This window comes from Dromiciops gliroides, chromosome 3, assembly GCF_019393635.1.
Source record: "Dromiciops gliroides isolate mDroGli1 chromosome 3, mDroGli1.pri, whole genome shotgun sequence".
NCBI classification, from domain to species: domain Eukaryota; kingdom Metazoa; phylum Chordata; class Mammalia; order Microbiotheria; family Microbiotheriidae; genus Dromiciops; species Dromiciops gliroides.
The window spans coordinates 128,555,750-128,570,018 of NC_057863.1; positions in this window are offsets into that span (position 1 = coordinate 128,555,750).

Sequence of the window (14,269 nt, forward strand, 5' to 3'; positions counted from 1 at the left end):
TTTTTTGTGGGGCAGTGAGGGTTATATGACTTGCCCAGGGTCACATAGCTAGTAAGTGTCCAGTGTCTGAGGCTGGATTTGAACTCAGGTGCTCCTGAATCCAGGGCCAGTGCTTTATCCACTGCATTACCTAGCTGCCCCGAAAGGGTTTACATTCTAATGGGCAATTACAACACATAAAAGGGAGTGAAAAATGGGAGCAATGAAGGTAGGGGCATTGTATGTAGATTATGTCTGGTAGAGCCCAGAGTGCTGCCTGGAAAGGAATGAAGACATGGTTGGCTTAAGCTGCCTCCTTAAAAGGCTGGTTCTGAGAAGAACCAGACAAACAGAAGAGCCTGTAGAGGAGAAGATACTTTGCAGTGTGAGAAATTGAAGGGTGGAGTAAGTTTTCAGAGTGAAAAGGTTTCTGGGGCACTGTAGAGAAAGTCAGGGAAAGCCAACAGTTCATTCTGGAAAGGAATGAAGACTTGGAAGACATCCTTGCATTAGGGGCAGGATTAAGGATGTCTTCTGAAGATGCTAAAATCCATTTTGTTTTGGCGAATTTAATAATCAGATTATTGAGGAATTTTTTGTCCTTAAGAACAATTCAAGCCAACTCAACAAACGTTCTGTAAAAACTTCCTATAAGTTGCATAACTTTGGAATTGATTACAAGCTCATATTGGTCAGATCTGCCACAGTCGGACACACCGTATCTTGATACTAACATAGTGATATCATTTAAAGCACCGGGAATACAAACTTGCGTCAGATTAACAAGCATTATATTATATACCTACTATGTATATAGCACCTACTGTGCTAATATAAAAATGAAAGTCTCTACCCTCTAAAAGCTTACAGTGAAAAGGGAACAGATGTAAAATTATACATTTAGAAGATCTATACTGAAATACTTTTTCCTCTCTCCTCTCAAAACTATCATTGAAATTGATTGCTACTACTTCCTTCTACCTTAAGAAATATTTGGTTATGAAGTGTGAAAGGTAGGATCCAGGTAAATTTAATCCTCAATATATTTCTGTGCAAAGTTACTATCCATCTGATTATATCTCCTAGCATTTCAATGAGAGACACTAGTTCTCACCATTGAGATTTAAAACCACATTTGAAATTATATAGCATCATTGTTATGTTTCACCAATGCCATTTGAAGTCAGTTAACTGAGAGGGGTTGGAGTGGATGGGGAGAGAGGGGGAAAGGGAAAGGGAGATGGAGAGAAACAGAGAGAGAGAGAGAGAGAGAGAGAGAGAGAGAGAGAGAGAGAGAGAGAGAGAGGCTCATGTATAATTTTAGATGATTTGTTATCTACATATAATGATAGATTGTTTTTATTTTCCCCATGCAATTTAGGCCTGCATTTTTCATTGTGATCTACTTGCATTTGCTTTCTTTCTGTGCTTCAGTTTTTTTCCATCTGAGTTGAGCAAAGATGAGTTTTTCACCAGTACTATTCTTATAGATGGTATGGGACTCATTGGTTATTCTGTTTATTAGATAATAAATATGAACTCAAGCATGCTGCTGCAGGCCTTCTCCAGACTGCATTCCCTAGCAACGAACACAAAGTGTCACTGTGACCACGTACTAATAACACACAAATTCTAAAATAAACTTTGCCTAAATTTCAGTTATTTACTTGTCATCCGGGTGTTCCTTTGGAACTTTAACTATTAATTATCTTTAGTTCACATAGAGCAAGGCTTGAATTTTAACCACTTTCTTTTTCACCTACAAGGCTTTTCACATCTTCTACAGAGATGCCTCTTCTGGCAGCATAAGCAAGTCAGAAAGCAAACAGGCAGGAGGCCTGAACAGTGCAGTTTTCATGTCCGATGCATCACCTTTGTGGATTAATGTGCGGGGGAGAAATAAATTGGTCTGTGGAAGTCGATAATGACCCACTAGCATGCATTTCTGGTCAGCTATGCTTAATCAATGTGCTAGAAAAAGGTGTTCTGTTCAAAACAGTAAGGAATACAAATTCACCAAAAATGGCCAATGTCTGTCTTGAATGGTAATTGGACTCTTGAAAAAAAAACACTTTTTTTTTTTAAACTCAAGTTTACATAGCCTATTTACCAACACTTAGCAACAGTTACTAGATGTAGTATTTTTGCAATAGGCATAAAGACTTTGTTCTTCATTTTTCTTTTTTTTGCCTTATCTAATGATATAAACTTGTTTCCATGATAGGGTGAAGGGTGTAGAGAGACGTGACATATCAATGAATGAAGACACATTCATTTAGTGACTATGATGTCCCAAGCTCCTAGGTTCTGTGGGTAGAAATTTAAAAGCAAAACTATTTCTGCCCTCAAGATCTTATACTCTATTGATATATGTTTGTGTATGTATACACATATATGTATCTATATGTACACATATACACATATGTTTATACATATATACTGTAGATAACTGATATATAGACAATGTAATTAGCATCTGCAAATGATGAAGTAAAAAGTAGCAATTCTATTCAAAATCTCCACAAAAATTTAATTACATCTTATCCTCTACAACCTAGCTTCTTAAACTGTAGGTCAAGACCCCATCTGGGGTTGAGTGGGAGTCGTGAAAAATTAGGCAACAGTAGAAAGTTACATATACTTATATATACCTGGGGTTGTGTAAAAATTTCTCCAGAGAAAAGAGGTCTAGAATGGAAAAAATTTAAGAAGTTCTGCTCTACAACAACAAATTATTATTAGAGCATGAGAGAGGGGGAAATCATTGTACTTACTATCCTCATTTCTTCAAAAAACAAAGCCCGAGTTCTTTGCTTTGGTGGGAAGCAAACCGAAATGGAATTCCAGCCCTAATTGGAAACCATATAACATCACATAAGCCATTATTGTGACTAAACTGCACTTCTCTCTTGCCGTACTCTATCTTTCCTTTTATTTATTGCCATTTTCCTTTCTTTGGTCTGTTTTCCTTTGACCTGTTTCCTCCAGGCTTGCCTTGACCTTATTGTAGGTCAGAACGCATCAGTTCACATTGCTTTTATCTTATGGTTTCTCAAAATCATACTCACATTGGGGTATTGAACAGATAAACTTTAGGAATCATGATATCCTTGCTAATAATCATGGGCACATATTTATTTTTTTCTCAGGAGACAAAGAGTTGAAAATTTTAGCCTTAAGTCAAATCCCTGCCACTTCTAACTGGGTGCCACTGGGCAGGTCACTTGACCTGAGTTTAGCTCTAAAAGATTCACCTCTTGGGAGCCTTGTAAAGATTAGTTAAATCCTGTGAAGTACCTCAGGAAAAAAAATGAAGTGTTGGATATTATGACTAAACTTTAAAATGTCACTTATAATGAAGTTGGCATGAAGCCGATAAAATTCCTTCAGCAACAGCATGTCAGAAAGGTTCTTTTATTCCCCACCCAGAAGTTTAAAAAGCAGCACCTAGAGCATTATTTGACTTTTCAAACCCCCTGGAGTAATTTCTTTTTTAGGAATTTAAATTGGCAAGGTTCCAAAGTCATACAAAGTTCTGCTAACTCACCTGTAAGGTCTTAGTTTCAGAGAGTGAGTTGCTTAGATTCTCCTAGGAATTGAGGTCCCTCAATTTAACGCTGGTATCGAGATAAGGGGTTTGGAAATGTGTTCTCTGGGGAAGAACAGTCTTTACACATAAAAAATCCATGGATTCAAGGCTGAAAGATTGAAGAAAAACAGTAAGAGATGGCATAATATCTGCTCACAATAGTCAACATTTATATTAGTACTTTAAAAGATAGTGCAGTCTGCATGCATTATCTTACTGGAGTCTCCTAACAACTCTCTGAGGTAGGTACTATAGGTATTATCATCTCTATTTTGATTTAAAGATGAGGAAACTGATGTCTAGAGAGGTTAAGTAACTTGCCCAGGGTCACACAGCTACTACACAGGTTTCAGACCTAGAACTTCCAGACTGCAAGGAAAACATTCCACTCAGCTCACTACCCTGTTTCCTTTATATAAACCATACAAAGTTTACTTATTTGAATGGTGGAAGGGAGTACAATAAACCACTCTATTAAAGAAGATAAAAAAGTCAGCTCATGAAACTGATGCATATGTAAGTATCATGAATTCTACTACCACTAGTCTATTTTCAAATACCAGGAAGGTGGGAACAAGTAGTAATTCACAATTATATGGTAATTTAAATTTTAAGAAACATTTTCCTTTCAATAGCCCCATGAAGTGGGTGGCACAAATATCATAACCTGAAGTTTGCAGAAAAGAAAAACTGAGACTCAGAAGGGATATAGCTTTTTCAGGGTCACAGGTCGGTAAGTGCCAAAGCCTAGCTTTAAACCCAGTTCTGCTCTCTACAGGTTCCATGATCTCTCAGCTACAGCAAAGTGCTCCTCGAAAAGGCTCCCCAGCAGGACAGAGTTTCCTGTATGTCATCTTTGTGGTAGATATTTCCATCTTAATGGGGGATCAATAAGCATTTATTAGGCACTAATGTGGCTTCAGGCACTATGCTAGGTACTGTGGATATGACAACAAAATACATGAAGATTTTCTTCTAACTAGGTTGTACAGAGGATACAGAGCACAAGATTTGGAATAGGGAAGATCTATTAGAAATCCTGCCTTGACTTCTTAGCTGCATATCCCTGGTCAAGTAACTCAATTTCCAAGCTAAGCCTCACTTTCCTCATCTATAAAAGGGGGATGATAACAGAATCTAACTCACAACTTTGTTGTGATCAAATGAGAGAGCATGTGTAAAGCACTTTGCAAACTTTAAAGTACTATATAAGTGCTAGCTATTATTATTGTTATTATTAATATTACTACCACTGCCATTACTATTGATTATTGATACTCATTACAATATAATAATAATATACTATTACCACCATTACTATTAATTTTTTATATTTATTGTGGTATAGTGGTTAAAGTACCAGACCTGGAGTCAGGAAGACTCATCTTCCTGATCTCAAATCTGGCCTCAGACATTTACTATCTGTATGACCCCAAGCAGCTCACTTAACCCCATTTGCCTCAGTTTCCTCATCTGTAAAATGACCTGGAGAAGGAAATGGCAAGCCACTCCAGTATCTTTGCCAAGAAAATCCCAAATGGGGTCATAGAGACTAAGATATGATTAAAAATGACTGAACAACAACAACAAAATATGATTCTTGTAGCTAACCAGCTAATCCAGTGTTCTATAATTTTATATGTCATCTTTCTGCTCTCTTCACTGCTGCCCTTCTCCCAATAAGAGTTGTAAATAGTCCAGGGGCAAGCAGGGATTTGCTCCAGATCACCATAATTTAGAGCTCAGTTTCTTAAACTTTGGGTCTCTGACTCCATATGGGGTGACATAACTGAATGCAGGGGTTGTGAAAAATTTGACAACAGTAAAATATCATGTATACCTATTTGATATACCTGTATACCCAGAGTCATGTAAAAAATTCTTGGGCAAAAAGAGGTCACAAGCAGAAAGTGAAAAAAGTTTAAAAAGTCCTGATTTAGAGACACTGCTATGTTCCTCCAGCTACTAGAAACAATTGAATTAGATTCCCCTTGGTCTCTGCCCACAGAGACTAATCCTCTCTTAAGTAAATTTGTCTTAAAAAGTTGATTTATGAAGCACCGGCCCTGGATTCAGGAGTACCTGAGTTCAAATCCGGCCTCAGACACTTGACACTTACTAGCTGTATGACCCTGGGCAAGTCACTTAACCCCCATTGCCTGGAAAAAAAAAAAGAAAAAAAAAGTTGATTTATGGAGATAGGTATCTCAGAGTCATGCATCTCTGTCATGTCTTCTCCCCATGAGAAGTCCAAGGATTTCTCTCTTGGTTTCCTTTCCCTGGCACCCTAAAAAAAAAACTATTATTTTATTCTAACTGGGAAAAAAGTTGATTTAAATGCACATCTTTTGCTGATTGTGCCAGGAATATTTTGTAAAGCCTGTCTTAGGCACCAAGGTTAGTTATGGCTCTTCTCAAAATTCATTCTCCTTTATGCCCTCTAGTAAGTTTATCTTTTAAAAAGTTGGTTTAAAGGGTTTTTGGGGGGGTTTGTTTTTGTTTTTGTTTTGTTTTGTTTGCTGCTTTGCACCATTTTGTGAAGTTTGTGTCAGGCACCAAAATTGCTAGTTATGTCTCTGCTCACAGTCAATTTCTCCAAAACATTGATGCTGGAACCATCTCCCTGATCCATCGCATTGACTGCAACAGTGACTGAATGCTCCAAACTTTCCCCTGATTTTCTGGCTTTTCATATTCAACTGAAATTGTTTACAAATAATCTCAAGACTCTTATGTGTTTCTGCTTTCATTTTTTTCCAAGTATTCACCTGCTTTTATTTCTCCAATGAAGTAGACTGACTTTTTTATCCATCCTTGAGGAAAACTCCCTCCCCTTCACAAAGACACTTCCTTTTTTTCACTTCATTCAACAATACCCCTTTCTCTTAAAACAAACATCAACCAAATAGGAAAAAAGAGAAAATAGCACTTCACTTCCTTTAAGAAAACAAAACTTTCTTTAAAATGAAACCCAAAACTCCCTTCTTATAGTAAGATAGAGAAAAACATTGTCCTTATAGCAAAAACCAGAACTTAGAGAAAAACATATTGTCCTTATACTAAAAGCCAGAAATGAACTTGGGAAATTTAGTGAAGTAACAGAAGGCATTAAAATAAAATCACCCCGTCTAGCTTTGACCCTGTACAGAGAAATAAGAAAGGAAGAAGAGGGGGTCCTGATCCTTCTTTTAAGGGAATCACATGGAAGACAATGAAGTTAAATGGAGACATGGACAAAAGGCAGGTGGGCTGGATTTCATTTGCACCCATATTACTTTTCTTGAAAATAGAGGAAGTTGGAGCAATATGGTTCTTTCATCAGTAAAATTTTCTACCTTTTTATTTACTGGAACTTTGATCATGCAAAAAATGATAAATAGTTGAGAAGATCATAGTGTTAATGTTTGTGACAGGGTGTTGTAGGTATTTACATTTGTACTGGTATTAGGCCAAAATCAGTGGTGTCACAAACATGCCTTTCTGGCTTCCAGCAATACTTCTGAGTACATCCTGAACCAGATTAAAATGTAATTGGAAAAATATTTAACAAAGTAAAAAAGAATATGATAAACTATAAATAATATTAATTTGTGGCCTTCTAAGCCCATTTTTGGCCACAGAGATCTTTGTGTCCAGTTTAGTGACTGTTTCTATTTGAGTTTGACACCACAGGCCTAGATTATCTCTAAGTCCCTTCCAATGCTAGGGTTTCGTGGTTCTGTGAAATAGCCTTTAAACAGTCTCTAAAGATTCTTGAGGGTGTGATAAGGAATTGAATGTACTTTTTTTATATATTTGGAATCATACAATAAATGAATGCAGCACAGATTCAAAATAGAAGACAGTTTTACTCTTCACATTTTGTCTCCATGTTTTTATGTTTTTCAAACTGGTCATAGTTATAAATGTAAAAGGATGATTCCTTTTATTTTACTAAGTACATGTGTTCCTGGAAAGAAACCTAGTTCCTAGCTTTGTACCTAGTCAATACTCAGCATGCAACATCCAAATAAATCCATCAGTAAGGTAATCCATACAGTATTTCCAAATCAGGGTATATGAGGGAGCTTCCCAACAATCACAGAGGGAGTGGGGCCTGGACCAGTAATTTCATTGATGTGGTGGATTCTTCCCTTCACTAATACAGATCAACAACTCTTCTGTATCTTATAGACTTAAGAAATTTGCCATGGGCACTGATATTTTAAGTGACTTACCTATGTAAACATAGTGATGAGATAGGCACTGATAGGGAGACTGAGGCTCAGAGTCATTCAGTGAATTGTACATGGTCACACAGCTAGTAAATTCCAAAGGCAAGATTTGAAATGACATCATCCTAACTCAATGTCCTGCATGCTACTCCTTCCTTCCTCTTATTTCCTTGGAACACCTATAAAAGCAGTCCTACAAGGAAAGTAGTAATTGTTTCTAGGGTCTATCGGTCAAATGAGATAATTTATGTAAAAACAATTAACAAGGGGGCGGCTAGGTGGTGCAGTGGATAAAGCATAGGCCCTGGATTCAGGAGTACCTGAGTTCAAATCCGGCCTCAGACACTTGACACTTACTAGCTGTGTGACCCTGGGCAAGTCACTTAACCCCCATTGCCCCACAAAAAAAAAAAAACAATTAACAAACCTTAAAGCATAATATAATTTAGGCCAGTTATTATAGCATCATTGAACTTGGGTTCAAATACTACTTCTGACACTTCCCATTCCCCCCCCCCCAACCCCCTTGTACAAGTCATTTAACCATCTTGGGCCTCAGGCTTTTTAAATGAGATAATATTTATAAAAGAGTGTATGGAGTGTTCAGGGAGGACTAGCATCTTAGGTGTGAGGACTTGCCATGTTCTTTTCAGAATTGTTCATTCATCTTTGGTGACCACCTGTCATCTAACTCTCAGCTGTGGCTCCAAGAAGCTTCAGCATGTACAGCAGCCACATCTTGGTAATAAACTATGTTGACAGATTATTTAAACCAAGCTGAGGGTAACTGACAGGACTCAAACCTGTTGGTGAATTGGGAGATATCTACCCCAAGCATGTGAAGATTCCCCCTGGCCGAATGGGTTGATGAGAACAATTTGTTCCAATAGCCATGGAGTCTGTAGATATAGGTGCTGTGGAGCACTTAGAGCTTGGTCAGATACTAAAGTCACCAGCCATCAACTGCATTCGAGGCCATCACCATTTGTCCTGACTTTTGTCTTGCCACTGGTCTTCCATGACTCTGGAAGAGGGAGTGAGGCTGTTGACTTTGTCCAACTCTGCCTCATTTAAATCCAATTCATGCACAAGTCAAGATGTCACCCCATGATGTCATTGGTCCTCTTTGAAAATGGTCAAACAAACAACTCTTTTGTAAAGCACTTAGCATGGTACCTGGCACATTGCAGGCACTTAATAAATACTTGTTCCTTTTCCTTCCCCCCCCCCCCCGAAAATGAAAGGGTTGGACTAGAAGTCCTCTGAAACTCCTTCTAGTTCTACATCTGTGATCCTGAAAATATTATTGCTCTTAGCGATATTTTAATAACATGAGCAGCTTTACATTATGTGTTATAAGTTCTGCTTGTTTTCTTATGTTTGGATGGAGAAGGCCTAGAATCCAGGATTCCAACAGATGGAGAAACAGGGAAGACAGAAACATTTATCTAAACAAGATCAAAGGGAGACCGGGAAAAGAAAAACCAAACTCTCACTGGTACTTAGAATCATGGTTGCCATATTGGACAGTGCTGAGCCGAATAGCAAATTTCCATGAGACTGGTGTTTCAAAGGGTTTCCAGGTCACAGTTAGAGCAGAAAGCAGAAAATGGAATATATAGAGGTAGCAGACAGGAGAGGGAGCTGAACTTATCTCCTTTAAGGCCCAGTTGCTATACTATCTCCTCCATGGTGCCTTTCTTCATCCCTCAGCTCACAGAGATCTCTTTTCTCTTGAATCTTTCATGCCACATTCTTTGGACCTTTCTCACATCCTAATTAACACTGAAGCTATTTGTGTACATGTATGCTCTCCCCTGAAGTCCCTTTAATATTAGATTGTAGAGGACAGGGATAGTGAGAACAGGGACAATGTTGTATTTACCTAGTACTCAGCATGGTACCTATACAATTAAAGGATCTTAATAAATGCTTATTGGATTGAGTTTGTTGAATTCTTCATCACTCTGTGATTTAGCACCCTCCTTCTTCAAGCACCATTTGGGATTTGGTTCAGAGGAGGTATAAGTGGTTTCTACTGCTCAGCTTGTATGAGAGTTTCTGGGACAAAGGGAGAAACTATGCACCTGAAAGAGAGAGACCTGAAGCACTGAGGGAAAAATGGGCTACAGTCATAAAGAGATGGGAAAGTTTGTGTTTTAAAAAAATCTAGTACACGGTGATTCTGCTGCCAGGAGTACTCTGATTTCCCTCTTGCTGGGCAGTTAAGTGGGCTCGGATGTTGGGAATTTCTTCTTATCTTGGTGCTTTTATAGCTGCAATGAACTGTCAGCTCTGCCAGTGAAACCATCCCCTTCAAATCACACAAGCCTGACCTTGCAAGGTTACCACTCTCTGTCCAGAGGGCATGCTGCTTCTGGAGAGCCAGAGAGGCCTGGTTGAGCTGGCAATGAAGAGAAAACTACAAAAGACATATATATATATAAAGACAACACACATCTCTCAAGCCAGCAAGAAATCCAAACCCTTTTGCCTACAGGTGCCTGGGTTTATTTTTATTATTATATCTGACACCAATCTGGGAGAAGCAGAAGGCACCTGTATGAAAAAGCAGTAACCATTTTCAGCTACAGAAATCTGATTTTACTTTATTTTATTTAATTTTAAGACTGAGACTCTTCTCTATCTCTACTAGGCTAGAATTGCAGGGGTATACTCACAGAGCAGTCCTATTTTGCTTAGCATGGAAGCTTTGACCTGCCCGGTTTCCTGTCTAGGCCTGTTTGCCCCTCTTCTCTGACAATGACCAGCCTTCCCTCCCTCTCCCCCCACCTAATTTAAAGTCCTTTTTAGAATCACCACCAACAAGCCAGAGAAGCAGTATTCCACAATGAGATCTAGCCTTCCATTTCCCCTTAAGATGACTGGAATACAGATTCAACACTTTAAGTAGTATTTCCATTGGAAACTTTCAGAGGTTGTGCCTTGTCCAATAAAATGAACACACTGCCTCTGATGTCAGAGGACAGAGGTTCAAGTTCCTGCCACTGATGCTTACTTCCTGGTTGACCCTGGGCAAGTCTCTTAACTGCCCTGTGCCTCAGTTTTCTCATTTGTAAAATGAAAAGAGTTGGCATAGAAGATCTCTGTGGTCCCTTCCATTTGTAATCCTATGATTCCTAAAGCTCAACATAGTCAAGGTTAAGTAGAAGCAAATGGTATTTGTGCTCAAGTGACTTCAAAATTAAAGCCAATTCAAATAAGAAACTATTTTAAGAGGATGTTAGCATGAGAATTGGGTAATTAACTTGTTATTTGTGTGAATGATGAAGAAATATGCTTATTTATTTAAAGTAAGTCTGTGAAAGTCTAAACTCTTAAACTCTTCTGATTTATACGTCTTTTTCTTTCTTTCTTTCTTTTTTTTTTTTTTTTGGTGAGGCAACTGGGGTTAAGTGACTTGTCCAGGGTCATACAGCTAGTAAGTGTTGAGCGTCTGAGGCCAGATTTGAACTCAGGTACTCCTGACTCCAGGGCCGGTGCTCTATCCACTGCACCACCTAGTTGTCCCCGGGTCTCATATTTTTGTGATAAAACAGGGAGATCTCTATGTTTATATGTTCCCAACTAAATTCACTTATATTCACTTCATAGTTACATATGTTTACCAACAGGCAAAAAGAAAATGTCAGAAATCATAAAAGCCCATTTCCTTTCTATATGTGACATTTTTTTACCTTCAAAGCAAAAATTTCAATCTGTAGATTGAAAACTGTGATGTAAAACAGATATAATGAAAAAAAAAGTTTTAGAAAATAGCATACAAACTTGAGGTTGTCTTTCAACTTAATCCCAAATCCTTGACTTGTTGGCTCTACCACTTATAAAACAGAGATTAATCAACTAGTCTTCTCTTCCCCAGTAGATTCCCTGCTTCTCTAAATTTACAAAGTTTATTCACATTTATAGCTACATTGTATGTGGAGGTAAAATTTAAACTCCTTTCCCTTACACCCCAAACACCACAGTGTTGCTACACAAGTGAATAAATTTAAAGAGACTGTGTGTATTGTGTGTGTGTATGTGTGTGTGTGTGTGTGTGTTCATGTTGAGGGTGTTCATAAGGGTATATGGTAATGGATTTAATCAGAAAAGGAAACAAGGTAGATGAAAACATTCCCCAGAATTACTTTTCAATAATAATAACCTCTTTGAGCCTCATTTGTTTTTTCTACAACAAGAGGGAATTAGATTAAATGATCTTTAAGATCCTTTCTAATTCTAAAACCCATGATCTTAAATCCCCTCAAAATCTGACTTCTTTTCTAAAGGAAAAGAGAAGTTCTCAGTCTTCTCCATAGACCTATGGAATCCTTTGGATACATGTGAGTCAATAGAGTTGTATACTGACCTTTATTCTTTTGAAAATATAATCAGTCATCTCAAAATGCTTTGGGGCTATCAGTATCTTGTGTTGCTGAAACTCACTGCATTTAAAATGTACCTTGAGTCAGAGCAATGAGTTCTCAACACTATAATAAAATTTTTTACAACTTCAAAGGAAATACTTTTTCAAAATAAACCACTGTATTTTTCCAAGTAAGCAATATTCTTCATAATTGATACCAGAATGAGAAAATTCTTATTAACTTTATGAGGACTTTTAATAAATTAACCCTCCAAAGTCCATCTCAAGATACAGGGCTTGTATGACTGGCATATAATGGAATTGCCTACTTAATTCTGAAGTATAATAAGACAGATTAAGCTTTTTTTTAATTTTTAATTTTAAAATTTGCTCGTTCCTTCATCCATAAAAGTAGCCACATAAACCTGCCAGTGTCTGCTGCTCTAATACATGGAATTGGTTCTATGAAAACATCGGTTATTGCATTATAATGTCTTAGCACGAGGCTGTCGAAATCCAGAGCAGGCTGATGACAAATTTGCCACTTAAACCGTCTTCACTAATATTTATATGCATGAAATCTTAAAGAACCTTTAATGTGCCTATAATCCTGAACATTTGACAGCTTTTACATAATATTCTAGGCAAAGGTGACCTGATCCTCCTAGGCTGTTGACAGTGCAGCTGAAATGGCCCTCCAATAAATGAAGCAGGATTATCTAGCCACCAGGGCAAACAACAGCTCATAATATGCATCGGGAAATTTCCATAGCACATTGGATCTTTGCCTTCAATGACACATAGATCATGTCTGAATATAAAACACACATTTCCCCAGACAATTGATAAGTTTTAATGCACAAGTAGAGTCAGAATTTACTTTAGATTTCAAATTGTTTTTGTTCTCTACCCTTAGAAAGAAGTAACTTACTATTAAAAATATCTTTTCAGGGGCAGCTAGGTGGTGCAGTGGATAGAGCACCGGCCCCGGAGTCAGGAGGACCTGAGTTCAAATCCGGCCTCAGACACTTGACAATTTACTAGCTGTGTGACCCTGGGCAAGTCACTTAACCCCAGTTGCCTCACCAAAAAAAAATCTTTCCAAGTGATATAATACTGTTTTATTGTTAGTATTGAGTCTTGACCCTCATGGTCATTCAGATTCATGGGTGAGTGGACCTAGCTTCCAGCAACCTGCATTGTTTAGAAATTAATATGCAGGTCTGGTGAATTGAATTGAGTAACTTTACTTAATATTGTAGGACATAAATTCATGACTCACTAAGGTATGATACAATGTGTTGTCAATAAATGAGCAGTGGACAATTGCATAAAGAAGGATCAAATTACATTGAAGTTTGACTGTACCCCCATCTTAACAGGACCATAGATAGAATGTGGCCCTTTTCTTCTTTTTAGTTTATGGTAGAATGTCAAAGTTTTGGGATGTTTGCTGACAATCTGCAGGAAACAGAGCAAATCCAGCTTTTACTGTAATTAGCAGCGCCACAGCCAGCTTTGTTAAATGCTCTTCCTTTAGTTGGTAGCTTGACAAAGTGAATACCATAGAATATCAATACTGGTCTTTTACAACTCCTTGCCAGATCAGCCTCAGGATTAGTTGGGTTGGCGTGGTAACAGCATTAGAGAATTGAATTTGTTCATTCTCAGAAGACAAATATACCATCCCTGCTATGTCTTTAAGATTATTGACAGAGGGGGAAATGGCTCATTAAGCCCATGTGCATCTCTTCCCACAAAACTCAACTTCTCCATATAAAATTATCCAAGACTCAAGTAAGATGAAGTTAATTGGGAAAACAAGAGAGTGAGGAGGATGGGGTCTAAGAGAAGCATTCCTGCTTAAAGAATTTAAGAGTGGGGGTGGGGTTTGGGAGGGGAGGAATGCCCAAATGGCAACATGGTATGTTGTTTTAATGTGATGCGGAGTATCATAAGATAAAAAATCAGAAACTTTTTAAAAAAAAATCAGAAAAATAAATGCAGCTGTGGTTGTTTTTTTTAATCTCTTCAGAATGACAAGGGTATCTTGGGATTCTCAGAGACACTGTGGAGGGCAACACTCTTAAGGCTGAGATGAAAAATTAAGTTTTTACA